The sequence below is a fragment of the Amblyomma americanum genome, chromosome 3 (genome assembly GCF_052857255.1).
Source record: "Amblyomma americanum isolate KBUSLIRL-KWMA chromosome 3, ASM5285725v1, whole genome shotgun sequence".
Taxonomy (NCBI): Eukaryota; Metazoa; Arthropoda; class Arachnida; order Ixodida; family Ixodidae; genus Amblyomma; species Amblyomma americanum.
In genome coordinates this window covers 3,811,003-3,823,870 of record NC_135499.1, presented here as the reverse complement: position 1 = coordinate 3,823,870, position 12,868 = coordinate 3,811,003, and the positions used below count along the sequence as shown (strand labels likewise).

Genomic DNA, 12,868 nt, shown 5'->3' with positions numbered 1-12,868 from the left:
GCATTCAAAATACCTCGGAATCCAGACAGTCGTTGCAGTTAAAGGCATATTATGGCCATGTACTGACCACACTCTTCCACAAGGTCTATTGCATCGTTTGTCTTCGGAATCCTCTTAAGATCAAGATTGTTCTGATTGTGATCGCAGCGAGCATCCCATCGTCCACCCAGCCTCATCAAGAAGTGACAGCGAAATCGAGGGGGGCGTTTTCATCAACGCTCTTTGGTTGGCTTCCGCTAGGGGCGCCACATCGATTTTCTCGGCATTCAAAATACCTCGGAATCCGGACAGTCGTTGCAGATAGAGGTATATTTGGGCCATATACTGACCACACTCTTCCACACAGGTCTATTGCATCGTTTGTCTTCGGAATCCTCTTAAGATCAAGATTGTTCTGATTGTGATCGCAGCGAGCATCCCATCGTCCACCCAGCCTCATCAAGAAGTGACAGCGAAATCGAGGGGGCCGTTTTCATCAACGCTCTTTGTCGGCTTCTGCTAGGGGCGCTACATCTATTTGCTCGGTATTCAAAATACCTCGGAATCCGGAGAGTCGTTGCAGTTAGTGGCATTTTATGGCCATGTACTGACCACACTCTTCCACACAGGTCTATTGCATCGTTTGTCTTCGGTATCCCTTCAAGATTAACATTGTTCTGATTGTGATTGCAGCGAGCGTCCCTTCGCCCACCTAGGCACATCAAGAAGTGCCAGCGAATCAAGGGGGCCGTTTTCATCAATGCTCTTTGGCTGGCTTCCGCTAGGGGCGCTACATCAATTTTCACGGCATTCAAAATACCTCGGAATCCGGACAGTCGTTGCAGTTAGTGGCATAATATGGCCACATACTGACCACACTCTTCCACACAGGTCTATTGCATCGTTTGTCTTCGGTATCCCTTCAAGATTAAGATTGTTCTGATTGTGATCGCAGCGAGCGTCCCTTCGCCAAACCTAGGCACATCAAGAAGTGCCAGCGAAATCGAGGGGGCCGTTTGCATCAATGCTCTTTGGCTAGCTTCCGCTAGGGGCGCTACATCAATTTTCACGGCATTCAAAATACCTCGGAATCCGGACAGTCGTTGCAGTTAGTGGCATAATATGGCCACATACTGACCACACTCTTCCACACAGGTCTATTGCATCGTTTGTCTTCGGTATCCCTTCAAGATTAAGATTGTTCTGATTGTGATCGCAGCGAGCGTCCCTTCGCCCACCTAGGCACATCAAGAACTGCCAGCGAAATCGAGGGGGCCGTTTTCATCAATGCTCTTTAGCTGGCTTCCGCTAGGGGTGCTACATCGATTTTCACGGCATTCAGAATACCTCAGAATCCGGACAGTCGTTGCAGTTAGTGGCATAATATGGGCACGTACTGACCACACTCTTCCACACAGGTCTATTGCATCGTTTGTCTTCGGTATCCCTTCAAGATTCAGATTGTTCTGATTGTGATCGCAGCGAGCGTCCTTTCGCCCACCTAGGCACATCAAGAAGTGCCAGCGAAATCGAGGGGGCCGTTTGCATCAATGCTCTTTGGCTGGCTTCCGCTAGGGGCGCTACATCGATTTCCTCGGCATTCAAAATACCTCATAATCCGGACAGTCGTTGCAGTTAGAGGAATATTATGGCGATGTACTGACCACACTCTTCCACACAGGTCTATTGCATCGTTTGTCTTCGGTATCCCCTCAAGATCAAGATTGTTCTGATTCTGATCGCAGCGAGCATCCCTTCGCCCACGCAGGCACATCAAGAATGCCAGCGAAATCGAGGGGGCCGTTTTCATCAACGCTCTTTGGTTGGCTTCCGTTAGGGGCGCTACATCGATTTTCTCGGTATTCAAAATACCTCGGAATCCGGACAGTCGTTGCAGTCAGAGGCATATTATGGCCACGTACTGACCACGCTCTTCCACAAGGTCTATTGCATCGTTTCTCTTCGGAATCCTCTTAAGATCAAGATTGTTCTGATTGTGATCGCAGCGAGCATCCCATCGTCCACCCAGGCACATCAAGAAGTGCCAGCGAAATCGAGGGGGCCGTTTTCATCAACGCTCTTTGGTTGGCTTCCGCTAGGGGCGCTACATCGATTTTCTCGGCATTCAAAATACCTCGGAATCCGAACAGTCGTTGCAGTTAGGGGCATATTATGGCCATGTACTGACCACACTCTTTCCACACAGGTATATTGCATCGTTTGCCTTTGGTATCACCTCAAGATCAAGATTGTTCTGATTGTGATCGCAGCGAGCACCCCTTCGCCAGCCCAGGCACTTCAAGAAGTGCCAGCGAAATCGAGGGGGCCGTTTTCATCAACGCTCTTTGGTTGGCTTCCGCTAGGGGCGCTACATCGATTTCTCGGCATTCAAAATACCTCGGAATCCGGACAGTCGTTGCAGATAGAGGTATATTTCGGAGATGTACTGACCACACTCTTCCACACAGGTCTACTGCATCGTTTGTCTTCGGTATCCCCTCAAGATCAAGATTGTTCTGATTGTGATCACAGCAAGCCTCCCTTCGCCCACCCAGGCACATCAAGAAATGCCAGCGAAATCGAGGGGGCCGTTTTCATTAACGCTCTTTGGTTGGCTTCCGCTAGGGGCGCTACATTTATTTTCTCGGCATTCAAAATACCTCGGAATCCGGACAGTCATTGCAGTTAGAGGAATATTATGGCGATGTACTGACCACACTCTTTCCACAAAGGTCTATTGCATCGTTTGTGTTCGGTATCCCCTCAAGATCAAGATTGTTCTGATTGTGATCGCAGCGAGCATCCCATCGCCATCCCAGGCACATCAAGAAGTGCCAGCGAAATCGTGTGGCCTTTTTCATCAACCCTCTTTGGTTGGCGTCCGCTAGGGGCGCTACATCGATTTTCTCGGCATTCAAAATACCTCGGAATCCGGACAGTCGTTGCAGTTAGAGGCATATTATGGCCATGTACTGACCACACTCTTCCACAAGGTCTATTGCATCGTTTGTCTTCGGAATCCTCTTAAGATCAAGATTGTTCTGATTGTGATCGCAGCGAGCATCCCATCGTCCACCCAGCCTCATCAAGAAGTGACAGCGAAATCGAGGGGGGCGTTTTCATCAACGCTCTTTGGTTGGCTTCCGCTAGGGGCGCCACATCGATTTTCTCGGCATTCAAAATACCTCGGAATCCGGACAGTCGTTGCAGATAGAGGTATATTTGGGCCATATACTGACCACACTCTTCCACACAGGTCTATTGCATCGTTTGTCTTCGGAATCCTCTTAAGATCAAGATTGTTCTGATTGTGATCGCAGCGAGCATCCCATCGTCCACCCAGCCTCATCAAGAAGTGACAGCGAAATCGAGGGGGCCGTTTTCATCAACGCTCTTTGTCGGCTTCTGCTAGGGGCGCTACATCTATTTGCTCGGTATTCAAAATACCTCGGAATCCGGAGAGTCGTTGCAGTTAGTGGCATGTTATGGCCATGTACTGACCACACTCTTCCACACAGGTCTATTGCATCGTTTGTCTTCGGTATCCCTTCAAGATTAACATTGTTCTGATTGTGATTGCAGCGAGCGTCCCTTCGCCCACCTAGGCACATCAAGAAGTGCCAGCGAAATCGAGGGGGCCGTTTTCATCAATGCTCTTTGGCTGGCTTCCGCTAGGGGCGCTACATCAATTTTCACGGCATTCAAAATACCTCGGAATCCGGACAGTCGTTGCAGTTAGTGGCATAATATGGCCACATACTGACCACACTCTTCCACACAGGTCTATTGCATCGTTTGTCTTCGGTATCCCTTCAAGATTAAGATTGTTCTGATTGTGATCGCAGCGAGCGTCCCTTCGCCCACCTAGGCACATCAAGAAGTGCAAGCGAAATCGAGGGGTCCGTTTGCATCAATGCTCTTTGGCTAGCTTCCGCTAGGGGCGCTACATCAATTTTCACGGCATTCAAAATACCTCGGAATCCGGACAGTCGTTGCAGTTAGTGGCATAATATGGCCACATACTGACCACACTCTTCCACACAGGTCTATTGCATCGTTTGTCTTCGGTATCCCTTCAACTTAAGATTGTTCTGATTGTGATCGCAGCGAGCGTCCCTTCGCCCACCTAGGCACATCAAGAAGTGCCAGCGAAATCGAGGGGGCCGTTTGCATCAATGCTCTTTGGCTAGCTTCCGCTAGGGGCGCTACATCAATTTTCACGGCATTCAAAATACCTCGGAATCCGGACAGTCGTTGCAGTTAGTGGCATAATATGGCCACATACTGACCACACTCTTCCACACAGGTCTATTGCATCGTTTGTCTTCGGTATCCCTTCAAGATTAAGATTGTTCTGATTGTGATCGCAGCGAGCGTCCCTTCGCCCACCTAGGCACATCAAGAACTGCCAGCGAAATCGAGGGGGCCGTTTTCATCAATGCTCTTTAGCTGGCTTCCGCTAGGGGTGCTACATCGATTTTCACGGCATTCAGAATACCTCAGAATCCGGACAGTCGTTGCAGTTAGTGGCATAATATGGGCACGTACTGACCACACTCTTCCACACAGGTCTATTGCATCGTTTTTCTTCGGTATCCCTTCAAGATTCAGATTGTTCTGATTGTGATCGCAGCGAGCGTCCTTTCGCCCACCTAGGCACATCAAGAAGTGCCAGCGAAATCGAGGAGGCCGTTTGCATCAATGCTCTTTGGCTGGCTTCCGCTAGGGGCGCTACATCGATTTCCTCGGCATTCAAAATACCTCATAATCCGGACAGTCGTTGCAGTTAGAGGAATATTATGGCGATGTACTGACCACACTCTTTCCACACAGGTCTATTGCATCGTTTGTGTTCGGTATCCCCTCAAGATCAAGATTGTTCTGATTGTGATCGCAGCGAGCATCCCTTCACCAGCCTAGGCACATCAAGAAGTGCCAGCGAAATCGAGGGGGCCGTTTTCTTCAACGCTCTTTGGTTGGCTTCCGCTAGGGGCGCTACATCGATTTTCTCGGCATTCAAAATACCTCGGAATCCGGACAGTCGTTGCAGTTAGAGGTATATTATGGCCACGTACTGACCACACTCTTCCACACAGGTCTATTGCATCGTTTGTCTTCGGTATCCCCTCAACATCGATTGTTTTGATGGTGATTGCAGCGAGCATCCCTTCGCCAACCAAGGCGCGTCAAGAAGTGTCCGCGAAATCGAGGGGGGCGTTTTCATCAACGCTCTTTGGTTGGCTTCCGCTAGGGGCGCCACAAAGATTTTCTCGGCATTCAAAATACCTCGGAATCCGGACAGTCGTTGCAGATAGAGGTATATTTGGGCCATATACTGACCACACTCTTCCACACAGGTCTATTGCATCGTTTGTCTTCGGTATCCCCTCAAGATCAAGATTGTTCTGATTCTGATCGCAGCGAGCATCCCTTCGCCCACGCAGGCACATCAAGAATGCCAGCGAAATCGAGGGGGCCGTTTTCATCAACGCTCTTTGGTTGGCTTCCGTTAGGGGCGCTCGATCGATTTTCTCGGTATTCAAAATACCTCGGAATCCGGACAGTCGTTGCAGTCAGAGGCATATTATGGCCACGTACTGACCACACTCTTCCACAAGGTCTATTGCATCGTTTCTCTTCGGAATCCTCTTAAGATCAAGATTGTTCTGATTGTGGTCGCAGCGAGCATCCCATCGTCCACCCAGGCACATCAAGAAGTGCCAGCGAAATCGAGGGGGCCGTTTTCATCAACGCTCTTTGGTTGGCTTCCGCTAGGGGCGCTACATCGATTTTCTCGGCATTCAAAATACCTCGGAATCCGGACAGTCGTTGCAGTTAGTGGCATAATATGGCCACATACTGACCACACTCTTCCACACAGGTCTATTGCATCGTTTGTCTTCGGTATCCCTTCAAGATTAAGATTGTTCTGATTGTGATCGCAGCGAGCGTCCCTTCGCCCACCTAGGCACATCAAGAACTGCCAGCGAAATCGAGGGGGCCGTTTTCATCAATGCTCTTTAGCTGGCTTCCGCTAGGGGTGCTACATCGATTTTCACGGCATTCAGAATACCTCAGAATCCGGACAGTCGTTGCAGTTAGTGGCATAATATGGGCACGTACTGACCACACTCTTCCACACAGGTCTATTGCATCGTTTGTCTTCGGTATCCCCTCAAGATCAAGATTGTTCTGATTGTGATCACAGCAAGCCTCCCTTCGCCCACCCAGGCACATCAAGAAATGCCAGCGAAATCGAGGGGGCCGTTTTCATTAACGCTCTTTGGTTGGCTTCCGCTAGGGGCGCTACATTTATTTTCTGGGCATTCAAAATACCTCGGAATCCGGACAGTCATTGCAGTTAGAGGAATATTATGGCGATGTACTGACCACACTCTTTCCACAAAGGTCTATTGCATCGTTTGTGTTCGGTATCCCCTCAAGATCAAGATTGTTCTGATTGTGATCGCAGCGAGCATCCCTTCACCAGCCCACGCACATCAAGAAGTGCCAGCGAAATCGAGGGGGCCGTTTTCTTCAACGCTCTTTGGTTGGCTTCCGCAAGGGGCGCTACATCGATTTTCTCGGCATTCAAAATACCTCGGAATCCGGACAGTCGTTGCAGTTAGAGGTATATTATGGCCACGTACTGACCACACTCTTCCACACAGGTCTATTGCATCGTTTGTCTTCGGTATCCCTTCAAGATCAAGATTGTTCTGATTCTGATCGCAGCGAGCATCCCATCGCCAGCCCAGGCACATCAAGAAGTGCCAGCGAAATCGGGGGGCCTTTTTCATCAACCCTCTTTGGTTGGCGTCCGCTAGGGGCGCTACATCGATTTTCTCGGCATTCAAAATACCTCGGAATCCGGACAGTCGTTGCAGTTAGAGGCATATTATGGCCATGTACTGACCACACTCTTCCACACAGGTCTATTGCATCGTTTGTCTTCGGTATCCCTTCAAGATTAACATTGTTCTGATTGTGATTGCAGCGAGCGTCCCTTCGCCCACCTAGGCACATCAAGAAGTGCCAGCGAAATCGAGGGGGCCGTTTTCATCAATGCTCTTTGGCTGGCTTCCGCTAGGGGCGCTACATCAATTTTCACGGCATTCAAAATACCTCGGAATCCGGACAGTCGTTGCAGTTAGTGGCATAATATGGCCACATACTGACCACACTCTTCCACACAGGTCTATTGCATCGTTTGTCTTCGGTATCCCTTCAAGATTAAGATTGTTCTGATTGTGATCGCAGCGAGCGTCCCTTCGCCCACCTAGGCACATCAAGAAGTGCCAGCGAAATCGAGGGGGCCGTTTGCATCAATGCTCTTTGGCTGGCTTCCGCTAGGGGCGCTACATCGATTTACTCGGCATTCAAAATACTTCATAATCCGGACAGTCGTTGCAGCTAGAGGAATATTATGGCGATGTACTGACCACACTCTTTCCACACAGGTCTATTGCATCGTTTGTGTTCGGTATCCCCTCAAGATCAAGATTGTTCTGATTGTGATCGCAGCGAGCATCCCTTCACCAGCCTAGGCACATCAAGAAGTGCCAGCGAAATCGAGGGGGCCGTTTTCTTCAACGCTCTTTGGTTGGCTTCCGCTAGGGGCGCTACATCGATTTTCTCGGCATTCAAAATACCTCGGAATCCGGACAGTCGTTGCAGTTAGAGGTATATTATGGCCACGTACTGACCACACTCTTCCACACAGGTCTATTGCATCGTTTGTCTTCGGTATCCCCTCAACATCGATTGTTTTGATGGTGATTGCAGCGAGCATCCCTTCGCCAACCAAGGCGCGTCAAGAAGTGTCCGCGAAATCGAGGGGGGCGTTTTCATCAACGCTCTTTGGTTGGCTTCCGCTAGGGGCGCCACAAAGATTTTCTCGGCATTCAAAGTACCTCGGAATCCGGACAGTCGTTGCAGATAGAGGTATATTTGGGCCATATACTGACCACACTCTTCCACACAGGTCTATTGCATCATTTGTCTTCGGTATCCCCTCAAGATCAAGATTGTTCTGATTCTGATCGCAGCGAGCATCCCTTCGCCCACGCAGGCACATCAAGAATGCCAGCGAAATCGAGGGGGCCGTTTTCATCAACGCTCTTTGGTTGGCTTCCGTTAGGGGCGCTCGATCGATTTTCTCGGTAGTCAAAATACCTCGGAATCCGGACAGTCGTTGCAGTCAGAGGCATATTATGGCCACGTACTGACCACGCTCTTCCACAAGGTCTATTGCATCGTTTCTCTTCGGAATCCTCTTAAGATCAAGATTGTTCTGATTGTGATCGCAGCGAGCATCCCATCGTCCACCCAGGCACATCAAGAAGTGCCAGCGAAATCGAGGGGGCCGTTTTCATCAACGCTCTTTGGTTGGCTTCCGCTAGGGGCGCTACATCGATTTTCTCGGCATTCAAAATACCTCGGAATCCGAACAGTCGTTGCAGTTAGGGGCATATTATGGCCATGTACTGACCACACTCTTTCCACACAGGTATATTGCATCGTTTGCCTTTGGTATCACCTCAATATCAAGATTGTTCTGATTGTGATCGCAGCGAGCACCCCTTCGCCAGCCCAGGCACTTCAAGAAGTGCCAGCGAAATCGATGGGGCCGTTTTCATCAACGCTCTTTGGTTGGCTTCCGCTAGGGGCGCTACATCGATTTCTCGGCATTCAAAATACCTCGGAATCCGGACAGTCGTTGCAGATAGAGGTATATTATGGCCACGTACTGACCACACTCTTCCACACAGGTCTATTGCATCGTTTGTCTTCGGTATCCCTTCAAGATCAAGATTGTTCTGATTCTGATCGCAGCGAGCATCCCATCGCCAGCCCAGGCACATCAAGAATTGCCAGCGAAATCGGGGGGCCTTTTTCATCAACCCTCTTTGGTTGGCGTCCGCTAGGGGCGCTACATCGATTTTCTCGGCATTCAAAATACCTCGGAATCCGGACAGTCGTTGCAGTTAGAGGCATATTATGGCCATGTGCTGACCACACTCTTCCACACAGGTCTATTGCATCGTTTGTCTTCGGTATCCCTTCAAGATTAACATTGTTCTGATTGTGATTGCAGCGAGCGTCCCTTCGCCCGCCTAGGCACATCAAGAAGTGCCAGCGAAATCGAGGGGGCCGTTTTCATCAATGCTCTTTGGCTGGCTTCCGCTAGGGGCGCTACATCAATTTTCACGGCATTCAAAATACCTCGGAATCCGGACAGTCGTTGCAGTTAGTGGCATAATATGGCCACATACTGACCACACTCTTCCACACAGGTCTATTGCATCGTTTGTCTTCGGTATCCCTTCAAGATTAAGATTGTTCTGATTGTGATCGCAGCGAGCGTCCCTTCGCCCACCTAGGCACATCAAGAAGTGCCAGCGAAATCGAGGGGGCCGTTTGCATCAATGCTCTTTGGCTAGCTTCCGCTAGGGGGCTACATCAATTTTCACGGCATTCAAAATACCTCGGAATCCGGACAGTCGTTGCAGTTAGTGGCATAATATGGCCACATACTGACCACACTCTTCCACACAGGTCTATTGCATCGTTTGTCTTCGGTATCCCTTCAAGATTAAGATTGTTCTGATTGTGATCGCAGCGAGCGTCCCTTCGCCCACCTAGGCACATCAAGAACTGCCAGCGAAATCGAGGGGGCCGTTTTCATCAATGCTCTTTAGCTGGCTTCCGCTAGGGGTGCTACATCGATTTTCACGGCATTCAGAATACCTCAGAATCCGGACAGTCGTTGCAGTTAGTGGCATAATATGGGCACGTACTGACCACACTCTTCCACACAGGTCTATTGCATCGTTTGTCTTCGGTATCCCTTCAAGATTCAGATTGTTCTGATTGTGATCGCAGCGAGCGTCCTTTCGCCCACCTAGGCACATCAAGAAGTGCCAGCGAAATCGAGGGGGCCGTTTGCATCAATGCTCTTTGGCTGGCTTCCGCTAGGGGCGCTACATCGATTTCCTCGGCATTCAAAATACCTCATAATCCGGACAGTCGTTGCAGTTAGAGGTATATTATGGCCACGTACTGACCACACTCTTCCACACAGGTCTATTGCATCGTTTGTCTTCGGTATCCCCTCAACATCAAGATTGTTTTGATGGTGATTGCAGCGAGCATCCCTTCGCCAACCAAGGCGCGTCAAGAAGTGTCCGCGAAATCGAGGGGGGCGTTTTCATCAACGCTCTTTGGTTGGCTTCCGCTAGGGGCGCCACAAAAATTTTCTCGGCATTCAAAATACCTCGGAATCCGGAAAGTCGTTGCAGATAGAGGTATATTTGGGCCATATACTGACCACACTCTTCCACACAGGTCTATTGCATCGTTTGTCTTCGGTATCCCCTCAAGATCAAGATTGTTCTGATTCTGATCGCAGCGAGCATCCCTTCGCCCACGCAGGCACATCAAGAATGCCAGCGAAATCGAGGGGGCCGTTTTCATCAACGCTCTTTGGTTGGCTTCCGTTAGGGGCGCTACATCGATTTTCTCGGTATTCAAAATACCTCGGAATCCGGACAGTCGTTGCAGTCAGAGGCATATTATGGCCACGTACTGACCACGCTCTTCCACAAGGTCTATTGCATCGTTTCTCTTCGGAATCCTCTTAAGATCAAGATTGTTCTGATTGTGACCGCAGCGAGCATCCCATCGTCCACCCAGGCACATCAAGAAGTGCCAGCGAAATCGAGGGGGCCGTTTTCATTAACGCTCTTTGGTTGGCTTCCGCTAGGGGCGCTACATCGATTTTCTCGGCATTCAAAATACCTCGGAATCCGAACAGTCGTTGCAGTTAGGGGCATATTATGGCCATGTACTGACCACACTCTTTCCACACAGGTATACTGCATCGTTTGCCTTTGGTATCACCTCAAGATCAAGATTGTTCTGATTGTGATCGCAGCTAGCACCCCTTCGCCAGCCCAGGCACTTCAAGAAGTGCCAGCGAAATCGAGGGGGCCGTTTTCATCAACGCTCTTTGGTTGGCTTCCGCTAGGGGCGCTACATCGATTTCTCGGCATTCAAAATACCTCGGAATCCGGACAGTCGTTGCAGATAGAGGTATATTATGGCCACGTACTGACCACACTCTTCCACACAGGTCTATTGCATCGTTTGTCTTCGGTATCCCTTCAAGATCAAGATTGTTCTGATTCTGATCGCAGCGAGCATCCCATCGCCAGCCCAGGCACATCAAGAATTGCCAGCGAAATCGGGGGGCCTTTTTCATCAACCCTCTTTGGTTGGCGTCCGCTAGGGGCGCTACATCGATTTTCTCGGCATTCAAAATACCTCGGAATCCGGACAGTCGTTGCAGTTAGAGGCATATTATGGCCATGTGCTGACCACACTCTTCCACACAGGTCTATTGCATCGTTTGTCTTCGGTATCCCTTCAAGATTAACATTGTTCTGATTGTGATTGCAGCGAGCGTCCCTTCGCCCGCCTAGGCACATCAAGAAGTGCCAGCGAAATCGAGGGGGCCGTTTTCATCAATGCTCTTTGGCTGGCTTCCGCTAGGGGCGCTACATCAATTTTCACGGCATTCAAAATACCTCGGAATCCGGACAGTCGTTGCAGTTAGTGGCATAATATGGCCACATACTGACCACACTCTTCCACACAGGTCTATTGCATCGTTTGTCTTCGGTATCCCTTCAAGATTAAGATTGTTCTGATTGTGATCGCAGCGAGCGTCCCTTCGCCCACCTAGGCACATCAAGAAGTGCCAGCGAAATCGAGGGGGCCGTTTGCATCAATGCTCTTTGGCTAGCTTCCGCTAGGGGGCTACATCAATTTTCACGGCATTCAAAATACCTCGGAATCCGGACAGTCGTTGCAGTTAGTGGCATAATATGGCCACATACTGACCACACTCTTCCACACAGGTCTATTGCATCGTTTGTCTTCGGTATCCCTTCAAGATTAAGATTGTTCTGATTGTGATCGCAGCGAGCGTCCCTTCGCCCACCTAGGCACATCAAGAACTGCCAGCGAAATCGAGGGGGCCGTTTTCATCAATGCTCTTTAGCTGGCTTCCGCTAGGGGTGCTACATCGATTTTCACGGCATTCAGAATACCTCAGAATCCGGACAGTCGTTGCAGTTAGTGGCATAATATGGGCACGTACTGACCACACTCTTCCACACAGGTCTATTGCATCGTTTGTCTTCGGTATCCCTTCAAGATTCAGATTGTTCTGATTGTGATCGCAGCGAGCGTCCTTTCGCCCACCTAGGCACATCAAGAAGTGCCAGCGAAATCGAGGGGGCCGTTTGCATCAATGCTCTTTGGCTGGCTTCCGCTAGGGGCGCTACATCGATTTCCTCGGCATTCAAAATACCTCATAATCCGGACAGTCGTTGCAGTTAGAGGTATATTATGGCCACGTACTGACCACACTCTTCCACACAGGTCTATTGCATCGTTTGTCTTCGGTATCCCCTCAACATCAAGATTGTTTTGATGGTGATTGCAGCGAGCATCCCTTCGCCAACCAAGGCGCGTCAAGAAGTGTCCGCGAAATCGAGGGGGGCGTTTTCATCAACGCTCTTTGGTTGGCTTCCGCTAGGGGCGCCACAAAAATTTTCTCGGCATTCAAAATACCTCGGAATCCGGAAAGTCGTTGCAGATAGAGGTATATTTGGGCCATATACTGACCACACTCTTCCACACAGGTCTATTGCATCGTTTGTCTTCGGTATCCCCTCAAGATCAAGATTGTTCTGATTCTGATCGCAGCGAGCATCCCTTCGCCCACGCAGGCACATCAAGAATGCCAGCGAAATCGAGGGGGCCGTTTTCATCAACGCTCTTTGGTTGGCTTCCGTTAGGGGCGCTACATCGATTTTCTCGG

The 12,868-nt window shown here is 49.9% G+C and overlaps 1 protein-coding gene across 1 annotated transcript in view; it reads right to left on the bottom strand.

Annotated features, from left to right (window-relative positions):
- LOC144124420 (uncharacterized) overlaps positions 1 to 12,868 on the bottom strand; it is a 662,500-nt gene that overhangs the window by 117,286 nt on the left and 532,346 nt on the right. The gene's annotated exons all lie outside the window — the stretch shown is intronic.